Below are 12,982 nucleotides of genomic sequence, written 5' to 3' on the forward strand. Positions count from 1 at the left end.
CCCTCCCTCCCTCCTTCCTAATGGTCATGAGCCCTGAGAAATGGAGCTAGCTGTCTATGGACTGAGACCTCTAAAACCATGAGCCACAAAATAAACTTTTCTTTCTCTAACTGTTATTGTCAGGTCTTTTAGTCACAACAGTGAAAAAGCTGACTACAACAGTATTCTATAGAGTACTCACAGGAAGTTGGGCACTGTGGTGCACACCTGTAGTCCCAGTGGCTCAGGAATTAAGGCAAAGACAGGCTCAGCAATTTAGCAAGATCCTAAGCAGTTTAGCAAGACCCTGTCTCTAAATAAAAAAATAAAAAGGGCTGGGGATGTGGCTCAGTGGTTAGGCACCCCTGTGTTCAATATCCAGTATAATTACTCACAGAAGCTTCTGGATAGTAGAATCCATGGAGATTACTGAAGTGTGGCACATCTAGGGTAGGCAGGGAAGCTCCTTCCCTCCCCCACATCCTGTTCTACACATCTCTTTATCTTAGTGTTTGTAACATTCTTTATAAATAAAATGTTTCACATTTTTCCCTGAGTCTATGAGTCACTTTAGCAAATCAGTTGAACCCAAAAGTTTCAGTTGAACCCCAAAAGTTGGGGACTCTGATTTATAGCCAGTCAAAAAGCACAGAAACTTCGGTCTTGCAATTGGTCTTCAGAAATAAAGGATAGTCTTATGAGACTGAGTCCTTAACCCAAAGGATCTAATACTCTGGATAGTGTCTGAATTGAATTGAACTAGAGGACTCCACTGCAGAATTGCTTGCTTGCTTGATATGTGGGGAAAACCCCATCCACACATCTAGTGTCCATAGCATGTTGTGAGTGTATAGGAAAAAATTGCTTGATATTTTCCCTGTATTATCAAAGTTTGTGTCAATGAAGTGGGGCTTGCTAGAATGGGTCTGGCTCACAGAAACATCTAATGTGGGAAGAAAAGGACAAAGGGGTAGGGGATGAGGAACCTTTGGTTCCTGGATGCCACATAGTCACCTAATGTCTGAAGCCACAGCTGTGCTGTCAACAGTTACTGAAGGTGAAAGTTGATAATGGAATTTAGAGATGGATGCAATTCCCAGAAAGTGGGTTCCCTAGATACATAAGAAAATGCAAACTAATCATAAAAAAATTCCTTGGTTGTTCCTGTCTATAATAACTAAAATCATAAACAGAGTACTAGGTGAAGGGAAAGCGAGGAACAAGAGACAGGTAAGTGACAAATGAAAGACTGAGACCAGGCAGAGATACACACGAGAGTTTATTACGTCAGAGTTGACAAATAAAGGCCATCTCTATAGAGGAGAGAGGGAAAAAGGCTTGGGTTCTGGCACTTTTAATGGGGCAGTCTCACGAATCATAGCCTGGTGGGTCCTAATGAGGGTGGTTAGGGGTTGGGTTGGTACGAGGGAGTGGTGAGCCTTTCTCAGGAAGGCCCTTGGGCAGGAAAGGGAAACATTTTCCTTAAAATGGCGGCTGTCACTTAAGATGGCCATCCAGATGCTAAGCAATGCCTTTATATTCCCCCCTTTTTTTGTTTTCATTGGGCCCCTTTAGGGAACGGGGATGTAGGTCAATCTTCTATAACTGCTTCCTGCTGGGAAGGGGTGGCATTTGAATTTCTCATTAGGGGTACAGGATGTCATTGGAACATGACGAGGTTGAGTGCTGATGGAATGCTGTCCCAAGTTTTGGTGAGGGATTAGTATTCTTGTAACAAAACCTGATTTTTAGTTTGATTAGAGATTTTTTTGGATCTATTTTTTTAACGTTTATATTTTAATTGCAGTTGGACACAATACCTTTATTTTATTTATTTTTATATGGTGCTGAGGATCGAACCCAGGACCCTGAATGTGCTAGGCTGGTCTTGAACCAATCTAATGGCGCAGGGTACAAGCATTAACAGAAGGCCTATGACAAGGAGAGAGGTCAGGAAAAGAAGTGCCCACTGGAGAAGGGGGTTACTTAGCTGCCATCCTTCAGCACAGGAGAACTGTTGTTTCTGATGGATGTTCAAGGTTCTGTTGGAGTTGTTTTATCTTGTCCTTTACTATGCCAGATTGATTGACATAAAAATAGCATTCCTCTTGTAGGTACAAAATCCGACTTTTTCAGCCATAAAAAAATCAAGGCCCCTTAGATTCTGCAGAATCATAGCAGCTAAAGAATCAAGCTGGGACTGTATGGTTAGTATAGTTTGATCAAGTTGCTGTAAGTCTCCTAGAAATTGGAATGGTAATTCCTGGTAATGATACCCTGGGGAGTGCAGAATAAGGGAGGAGGGCAAAAATGAAAAAGGGAAAGATAGTACTCAGGGTTCTGCAGTGTCCTCGTGGTCCTCAGAGACCGAAGGAAGATTGGGGGTTCTGGCCTTGGAGAAACGCAGCTTGAGAGGGCCTGTGGGTGTCACTGTATAAAAGGGGCAGAAGAAACTGTTTTAAATGGAAGTTATAAACCCAATATGGGATGCCCTCAAGGCAGGCCGCTAAGAGAGTGGTAAGAATGACCCGATATGGTCAATCCATTTGTGGAGAGTTGAGAGGAGGAGGAGGTTTGTTGGGGGGAGGCATTAAAAAGTACCAGGTCACCAGGAGACAGAGTTGGAGAAGGGGAAGAAGCAGAAATAGGCTTTGCCAGAATGTCATCATTGTATTGCCAAAGAAGGTTTCTAATGTATGCAAGAAGGGGCCAGAAAAAGATGAGGAGCAAGGGGTAGAGGAGAATCAGAGGGTGGTGAGCTAAGCAGGGAGACAGGCCATCCATTTGGAGGCTCAAAAGGGGAGATGTTGAGTGGCTTCTTTGGGAGGACTCATAACCTAAGAAGAGCCCAAGGAAGGAGTTTAGTGCAATCTAAATGTAATTCAAGGGATAGTTAATGAGAATGTTCTTCAAGGTCCTGTTGGTATGTTCCACCTGGCCAGAGGACTGGGGATGGTAGGGGATATGAAAATGCCAGGAGATGTTGAGAGCCTTAGCTACAGACGGTGAAACATGGGAAGTAAATTCAGGACCATTATCAGACTAGAGTGAGAGGGGAGGCTGAATCTGGGAAGAATGTGTTCAGCGAGGATGTTGGCCAACATGGGAGCACATTTATTGTGGTAGGAAAAGCCTCGACCCATCCTGAGAAGGTGTCCACTAGTACCAAGAGAAATTTGTACTGCCTGACCTGGGGCATATAGGTGAAATCTAGCTGCCAATCAGAGCAAGGGAGATGTCCTCTTGCAGGGTGTAAAGGGAAGACAGGTGGGTGGAGAGTGGAGGTGAGATTGTTTTGGGTTTTTTTTTTTTTTTTTTTGGCAGTTTCACATAAGACAGAGAGTGTAAAGAGAAATTGTAGGTCCTCTGGAGAGAGTTTAAGGTGGGAAGTGAGAAATTGTTTTAAAGATGTGGTGTTAGGGTGAAAGAGGTTGTGAAGGAAGGTAAGCATCTGTTGAGTGTCAGGTGGGGAAGAGTCCATTGGGGGACTAGCAAGGCAGAGGACCGCAGGTGGAGGAGGCTGTGGGAGGGCGGTGGCCCTTGCCTCAGAGTCTGCCTTGTTGTTGCCGAGTGTCACAAAGGCAGTGTCTGTCTGATGAGATCTACAATGTGAGATTCCAACGGCAGTGGGAAGCTTTGAGGCCTGAAGGAGATTTGAGATAAAGGGGGCATTAGTAATTGAGGTTCCCTTGGTGGTAAGGAATCTGCGCTCCCTCCAATAGCAGAGTGGGAGAGAAGAATGTGGAAAGCATATTTAGAGTCAGTGTACACGTTGAGGGAGGCTCCCTTCACCAAAGTAAAGGCTCTGATGAGGGCAACAAGTTCAGCCTGCTGATTGGATGTGTTACTGGGGAGGGAAGCCGGTTCCACAACTGAGGTTAGAGAGACTGTAGCATACCCTGCCCGATGAACTCCCTCCTGAAGGAAGAGGAGCCATCCTGTGGACCTGGTGTATGTTGCCTGGAGCAAGGGCCTTCCTGTATGTGGGAGGGATGTGGAAGAAGCTTCTCCAGAGTTTCAGTGCATGAATGGGTAAGAGGAGAGTCCTGAGAAGAGTCCTGAGGAGCGGAGAGGAGTAGCAAGGTTTAAAGGTGAGCATGTGTGGAAAGGAAGACTGGGATCTTCCACCAGGGAAACCTGTAGACATAGAAGGTGATGGGGGTGCGGGTGGGTAAGCACTTGTAAATGAGGAGTTCCTTTAGGTGATGGGGAACCAGGACAGTGAGTGCGGCCCCAAAGGTGAGTTTCTTTGACTCATTAATGAGTAGAGAGGCTGCGGCCAATGTTCACAGGCAAGGGGCCCATCCCCGAATAGTAGGGTCAAGACCCTTTGATAGACAAGCTACAGGGGCAGAGGTTGGCCCCAGCATGTGTCCGAGGACCCCTAGAGCAAATCCCTGCTTTTCAGCCATGTAAAGGTGAAATGGGCGTGTGAGATCAGGGAGATGGAGGGCAGGGGCCTGGAGGAGGGTCTGCTGGAGCCTGGGGAAGGGCTCTGTAACAGAGTGCCATAGGGGTTCAGAGAGTGGGCCCGGGCCAATATAGAGTAGTTAGGAATCCAAGCTCTGAGGAATCCTGCCATACACAGAAAGGAGAGAATTTCTTCCTTAGTAGAGGGTGTTGGTATATTAGCCATAAGGCTCTTTCTATCAACCATAATGGCTTTGTTTGGGGGTCGGGAGGAGGCCTAGGTATGTTACCATTGCCAAGGAAAGCTGTACCTTGGATGGAGAAACCCTATAGCAATGGGCAGAAAGGAAATGAAGAAGTTTACAGGTGTCCTGATGACTGACCTCAAAGGAGGGACTGCAAAGAAGTAGCACCATAGAGTGAGTGAGATGTATGAATGCTAGGACCTTAGCCAAGGCTTGTCCGAAGATATGAGGGCTGTCTCGGAACCCCTGGGGGAGAACTGTCCATGTCAGCTGAGTGGCGTAATAAGACTCAGGGTCTGTCCGTGTAAAGGTGAAAATGTCTTGAGAGTCAGAATGGAGGGAAATAGAGAAAAAGGCCTCTTTCAGGTCCAGTACTGAGAAGTAAGAGGTCCTGCAAGGAACGTGGAGAGAGGGTATAAGGATTGGTTACCACAGGATGAATTAGGACGACCACAGAGTTGATGGAACGGAGGTCTTGGACCAAGTGGTACAAATCATCAGGCTTTTTTACTGCCAAGATGGAGGTGTAATAAGGGGAATAAGTAGGTCTAAGGAATCCCTTTCACAAGAGGCCTTGAATGATCGGCTGTGAGCCTAGGAGTTTCTGTCAGGAGAGCTGATATTGTGATTGGGCCAGAAAATGGAGGGGGTCTTTGAGACAGATGTGAATGGGCTTGTGGTGTGAAGGATGGAAGGACTTGAACATTCCAGACAGTAGGGTCCACGTTGGAAGGGGGTAATGGGAAGGCACTGGCAGACAGAATAGGGGATGGTCCTAAGGTAAGGGTGAGGAACAGGGGAACAGCAGGCAAGTCTGGATGGAAGCGTAAATGAGGGGAGAAGGAAAGCATAGTCCCCAACTTTGAGGATGACCCTTCCCATAAGGGGAACAGGGCTCTGTGGAATGACCAAAATGGAGTGGGTAAAGTCAGAGAGCCAAAACCACAAACAAGGCTAGGTGTCTGTAAGCGTTGGTAATGTTCACCCTCTACCCTAACAATGAGGTCATAGAACGAGTACTACGCCCTCAGAACGCCTTGAGGACTGAGTATGTAGCCCTGTGTCTAGGAGGAAGGAGACAGCTGTACCTGAAATACGCAGAGTTACCCTGGGTTCCCGCGGAGTGATGGTAGTGGTCGGGTGGTGGGGACCTGGGCCTCCTCAGTCCTCTGCAGCCAGTCTGAATAGCTGGAAAGGGGAACCAGAAGGGCCAGATGGCCAGGGGCTGCTATAGGCTCAGGGACAATTAACAGGCTAGTGTCCCTTTTGATGGTATTTAGGACAAGGTCCCAAAGCCTTTTGAGGCATAAGACATGTACAAGCTCAGTGACCCATCTGACCACATTTAAAACAGGGTCCAGGCAGTCCCGAGTGACCCTTCTGTGGGCCAGTGGAACCAGGGGCAGATGGCTTGAGCGATCATCTGATATTTCTGCTTCCAGGCCTTCTTGTCTCTCTCATTATACACCTTAAAGGCCACTCCCAGAACCTCAGCTTGGGGACTTAGGGGGCCCCTTCCAGCTGCCTTAGTTTGGCCTTAATATTGGGGAAACTCGGGCAGAAAAAGTAGGTCATTAGTAGTTGTCTTCCATCTGGAGTCTCAGGGTCCAGATTAGTATATTGTAATAAAGCCTTGGTCACGCGGTCTAAAAATGTTGAAGGGTTTTCATTCTTACCTTGGAAGATTTCCTGGAGCCTTTCATAATTGATAGCCTATGGGCTGCCTTTCTAAGTCCTGCCATGAGGCAAGTAATGAATTGGTTTCTACAGGTTACTCCTCTAGGTGAATTATAATCCCAATTGGGGTCCCAATCAGGGACTGCTTCAGTGCTGATAAGGGGATGTACCTCATCAGCCTGATTTCTAGCTTGCTCCCCAACTCGCCTGTGCTTCTCTGGCAGGAGGGTGTTAGATAAGATCATATGGACATTATGGAAGGTCAAATTATATGATTGAGTCAGATATTGAAACTTTTTAACAAATTTTTTTCATTGTAGATGGACACAATATCTTTATTTTATTAATGTATGTGGTGCTAAGGATCGAACTGAGTGTCCCATGCATGCAAGGCAAGTTCTCTTCCACTGAGCCACAACCCCAGCCCCGAAACTTTTTGATATATGTGGTGGGACTTGAAGTATAGGACCCAAGCCACTTTTCTATGAAAGATCTGACAAAGAGAAAGGCACATGAACCTGGATTACACCATCTACCCCAGCCACCTTGTGTAAAGGACACAGAGATACAGGTTACCAGTGGTAGCCCATGAGCGTGTGGCAGGAGGAAAGAAGGGCGGAGGGGCCGAAGGGACAGATGCTGAGGAGGCTTCATTAAAAAGAGAATTGTGGTATGGTGGAGGCTCATCCGCTGGGTCGAAGGAGGAGGAGTCCTGGGTAGGATCTTCTATCTCTTTGGAAGCAGATGTAGGAGAGGTGAGAGCTAAGAGGACTCGTGCAGGAGAGCAAGAGTTGCAAATAGAGGGCTTAGAACAGACAGAGGAGGTCTGAATGTATGATATATCTTTCCGTTTTCTCCAACGCCCACAATAGTTGAAAAGATCCCTGATAATATGGGATCTAGAGTGCTGTTAAGTGGCCATTTAGAGTTGTTATCCAAAGGATATTGAGACTAGATCTGATTGCACAAGCAGATATGTTTTGGGGGGTTTAGGTCCGGGATGAGAGAGACCCTAGGTTAACCAGGAGGCAGCCTAGGGGACTAGGGGAGGGAATGGATGAGGAGCCGCCCATGGTGAGACTGAGTTTATGGGTGGGGCGTCCCCGAGTCTCTAGTATCTCCTATTTGAAAGGATGGTTACCCTCAGGGAATTGTCACCACCGCTGCATAAGTGTCAGGGCAGGAACCCATAGAGGCAGTTGGGTGCCCCGCTGGGACTCCATAGTAGGGGCAGAAGCCTGTAGAAGGGGCAGAAGCCTGTAGAGATTAACCCAAGGCCGAGGTCTCACCAGGAACAACTCCCAATTACCCTCAGTGGGTTTTCTCAAAACCTAGGACCCAAATAAAAGATCACTTATAGACCCGATCGACAGTAGGGATCAGCAGTAGCTGTGAAAACTGTGGCTAGGGGTGCCTCCAACCACACAGTAACCTTGGGAGTGTAGGACAATCAATGGTCACTTCCCAGGACCCGTAAGTCGTTTAGGTCAACTGGAGACAGGAATTTTACTTGAAATGTCCGGTGATGAGTGCAGAGAGAGCGTTTGGCAGAATGGAGGGCCTGGTCCCACAATGGAATCCAGATCGGGGCCGGGGATACTTAGTGATCCTCTAAGAGGGAAGTAGGCAAACCGGGGAACCCAATCTCAGTTTCGGCACCAAAATGAAGGGAAAGCGAGGATCAAGAGACAGGTAAGCAACAAATGAAAGACAGAGACCAGGGAGAGATACACACGAGAGTTTATTTATCAGAGCTGACAAATAAAGGCCATCTCTCTATAGCAGAGAGAGGCAACACAGGCTTGAGTTCTGGGACTTTGATGGGGGAAGCTCAGGAAGCAGAGCCCAGCGGGTCCAATGTGGGTGGTTAAGGCTTGGGTTGGTATGCGGGAGTGGTGAGCCTTTCTCCAAATGCCCTTGGGTGGGAAAGCAAAACTTTTTCCTTAAAATGGCGACTGTCACTTAAGATGGCTATCCAGATGCTAAGCAAGGACCTTATACTAGGTTGGACCTTAATGCTAGACCAAGCTCAGGTTGTAGTTGGTCTGAACTTTGGCCACCTGCCTCAGGGACAGCAGAGAGTACTTTTAAGAACTGTGGTTACCAAGGTGGCAGTCAGATTTGGGGAAGGGCAAAACCAAAAAACTAGTAAAACGAGGTAGTATAGTGTGAAGGAATTACTTCATTTTGTAGATTGGATCCATCAGCTTCCAAAGAGCCATTACTAAAATGGATTCTGGGAGTAGTTAATTTAGGAGCAGCATCTTTGGTATCAAATGATACAGAATGAAGAGCATATCGGGTTGATCCAGGACCCATAGCTCAATATTAAAGACATAAATGAAAGAAAGGGGGTTGGCAAACTCCTAACGGGTCTAGCAGACAAGGTTGTGGGACAGCAGTCATGCCCTCTTGAATGCCATAGTTCTATGATCTGGTTAATTTAACTTTTAACTGCTTCAAATAAAGTGAATAAAGAAAACATCAATAAAGATTTAACTAAGAGGAAATTTTTAAAAATAAATAAAAGAGACATAAAACTGGTCCCAGCAATGTGGAAATCTCTAGATAGTTATCAAGAAATGAGATAAGGTCAGAGGCTGTGGTACATGCCTATAATCCCAGTGGCTTATTTAGAGACTCTGTCTCTAAATAAAATATTAAAAAGTGCTGGGAATGTGACTTAGTGGTTAAGAGCCCCTCTGTTCAATCCCCAGTACAGGGAAAAAAAAAAAAAGAAAGAAAGAAAATGTGATAGGAGCTGTATAGCTATGTCGTGTCCCATATAGGAATCACTTCAATATACCTGTCCTAGGGTAAAGAGGCTCCTTCCTCAGGAGGCTTGCTTGCATGCATGAGGCCCTGCATTCAGTTACCAGCATGCACACACACACACACACACACACGTAAAGGAATGGAGTGAGTAAGATATGAATTGATGGAGTTAAAACAAAGGTCTTAATACAACACTATAGACCATTGGATGGACCAAAGATATCCCATGCTGGTCAGCCAACATTAAAAGTTTCCAAACAAGTTTACTGCATTTATTTCAATTTGGAGACATTCAAAAAGTCAGAAGGCAAAGATTACCATGAGAAATCTGACCTGAAATTGCCCTGAGCAATAGTCAGGCAGATGAATCAAGTATGACAAAGGGGTTCCTTGGCTTGACCCACTGATGGGGCCCCAAAGTCCCCAAGTGAGTACAACAGTCAGGTGGTGGTGAAGAGAATCATCTGGGACTCCCTGATACAAGAGCCCTGTTCCTCATACCAGGTTCCATTGATGAAGCCCTGACCCAGGCTACTATTTGATGAAAAGAACACAAAAATGTAAGAATTGGTAGGATTATAAAAAATGGAATATTTAAATGGGCTTTATGTAAAGAAATTGTGTTTCCTTTACCTAAGTGTTCTGTGGGACTGGGTCTTACATCTGGCTATCCAGTATTGTAGAAGAGAAGGCATGTCAATGTGTCCTATGAGCAATGTTGACAGGATACGCTACAGAGGAAACAGTAAGACAGCCTGAGCCCACACAGTATAAAATAGAAGCTGGAGGGATGGTATAGACACAGTCTCTGCGTAATAGTACTATGTGGAACCTGGAGTGGGGCTTGTGACAAAAGTCTGTGAGTACGTCCTAGCAACTCGTGTGGCTTTGGACTAGAGAATTTCCACTATCATCATTTATCATCTTGCTATCAGATATTAATTGAAGCTACCTCTATGAACAAAGGACATAAAATATAATCTTGAAGCTTGAGATACCCCCACTGAGTACTGGCAATACCCCGAAAAGTTTCACAATAAGATAGAAATGGTTCATACAGGAACATGCTACCTTGGCAATGACAAGAGAAGCAAGGAGCCTCTTTTCCCCAAGGATGGACCCTAGAACTGGGGGGCAGCTGCTGGATTCTACAGTACTCTATAAGTAGCTCTCAACCAGTGACAAAGAGTTTCTGGGTTTGTGGATGGCAGTTCCACGGTGAACAGACAACAACCTATTTGGACAAATGCCACTCTGATCAAAGAAGGTAAAAACAAATCAACTCAATAAGCTGAATTGCATGCTATTTTCCTAGCAGTAATGGAAGAATTGAACAGTGGTAAAATCCCTGTGTTTGGGTTTATACTGACTTGTGGGTGGTGACCAATGGTCTTGCCATGTACTCAGGCAAGTCCATGAGAAATCTGGTCTATTAAAATGATGCCTATATGGGGTATGGACAATGGAAATTTGAGGGGCACATTAAAATAGACATGCTAATGGTCATCAGAAGAACTTGCTTCTGGGTTTGGAAGTTAATTGGAATTATCAAGCAGATATCCCCATATGTTCATTCAAGGAGACCGCCTTCATCAAGAAATGAGTGGATATTCAGCCTAGAGATGGGCTGAATTTAGACTTATTTTCCTACACCCTCTCAGGCACATAATGCCAATAAAGAACTGTTCTATCTGCCAGCAAAAAGGAACAGAGACAGCAGATGGCTATGTGACAGATTCCCCGGTGGGAAGGCCCTGAACATAGCTGGCATGTCAGACTGATGCTGGGGAACTACAAGTGGATTTTGACAGGAATAGACCCTGTCTCTGAACTGGGCTTTACTTACTCAGTAAAAGATGCAAATGCTCAGAGTGCTAATGAAGAAAGAAGAACAGAAGATATTGTACAGATTTGGATGGCTGAATATCATTTTCTCAGACCAAAGAACACACTGTATGACCCATAATACCCAACAACTGGCAGGGACATAGGCCTCAGAGCAATAGTTTGATAGAGAAGTAGAATGGATAATCAAAAGATCAGTTAATAAAATGGGGGACAGGGGACAGAAAAAGGCATGAAGGGCTGCTTTATACACCTTCACCAGCGTGTGTTCATACTCAGCAGCAGTGCAACTAAAGGCAGGATCCTGCTAGATATTCCTGTGTTTTCCTGGTGGTTATGGGACAAGGGAGGGGGAATAAGATGCTTATATGACCATACAATTCATGCTAAGGGAGGACGACACTGATACAACGATTATAGTTTTTTTTGTTTTCTTCCCCACATCACAAGTTGTTTTGCTTTTTATCCTACTTGATGCAGTGGTCACAGACCAGTGTTGCAACTATTATCTTTGGAAGTCGGGATGCTTCACTCCATCTGGCAAAACTGGGGTTAATAATGAATGCAGCTTCATTAGCTGTATTGCCTGGTGGTGAAAACTGCTCACTTTTGTAACCTAACCCTATTTGAATTAAAATGGAATAGTCATGCTACCTGCAGTGGAGACAAGCACAATGGCTAAACCTAATGGAACTTGCAAAGGTGGAACACTTTAGATACAAATGAAGAGAGGGAAGAATAATAGCTGAGGGTACAGGAATGAATAAATGGGTTATGAACTGAGGGGAATCCAATATTACACCAACTCTGAAAGAGGCTCAGAGCAAGAGATGCCATTGTTTCTTAGCTCAATTACACACAATGTCTGAAAGCATGAAACTGTGTGTTTGACCAGACCACTGCTTCTTTTGGAAACTAACAAGATTGGACAGAAACTCGAAAACCTTAGTGGACTCACCTTGGAGACATATTCATATGATGGACTGGACTAATTATTAGTGGTAAAATTGGACTCTAGCAATGTAGCAGTATCTTTTGAGTACCTCCTTTTGATGTAAGGGATCCTGTTCAAGGCCTATAGGTGGTGAACTTTGTGATATTGCAAAATTTGTATTTGGTTTTCACATCTCCTTCCTGCATATAATTCCTAAAATTCTTAGAATCTTCAAAATAAGTGTCTTTTTATGCTAATGAGTTGACAGATGATTGGCAGCCCTAGGTAGCTTCAAGATGGGGTTTGATCACCAGAAAAACCAAGGCAGTGCTGGGGTAGTAGTACATTCCCATAATTACAGCTATTTGGGAACCTGAGACAGGAGGATCACTTGAGCCCTGAGTTTTGGGCTAGCCTGGGCAACATAGTGAGACCCTGTCTTTTACAAAAAAGAAAGACAAGGTAGGATTAAAGGGTTGGGAATTTAGCTTACTGCCCCCCACCCCCCATCTTGGGAGGGGACAGGAGCTGAAGATTTAAGTTGACCAGTGATTTAATCAATCAAGCCTATGTTAATGACAACGCCTTAAAACCCAAAGGACAGGATTCGGAGTGCTTCAGGTCAGTTGAACCCAGGGAGGTTTCTGAGGGTGGTTTGCTTCTGAAGGGCATGAAAATTCTGAACCCTGCCCATTCCCCTGGTCTTTAATCTAGCTATCTCTTCATCTGCATCCTTGGTAATTTCCTTTATAATGAAACAGTAAAGGAGTTAAAAAAAAAAAAAAAGAAAGAAAGAAAAGAAAAAAGAAAAGAACTGTGCTATCAGCTTTTCATTACTATGACCAAAATACCCAACAAAAATAACTTATAAGAACAAACTCATAGTTGGCTGGATCTACTACTCCATTGCTCTGTGCCTGAGGTGAGGCAGAACATCATGGATCATGGTGGAAGAGTGCGGCACAGGAAAGTTGTCAGCTCATGGCAGTGAAGAAGGAGAGAGAGAGAGAGAGAAAGACAGAGAGAGACTGAGAGAGGAGAAAGTGGCTGGAGAAAAGATAAACTCTTCTAGGGCAAACCCCCAGTGATCTACTTTCTCCAACTAGGTCCCCCCTCC

This window comes from Marmota marmota, unplaced genomic scaffold, assembly GCF_001458135.2.
Source record: "Marmota marmota marmota unplaced genomic scaffold, marMar, whole genome shotgun sequence".
Lineage (NCBI taxonomy): Eukaryota > Metazoa > Chordata > Mammalia > Rodentia > Sciuridae > Marmota > Marmota marmota.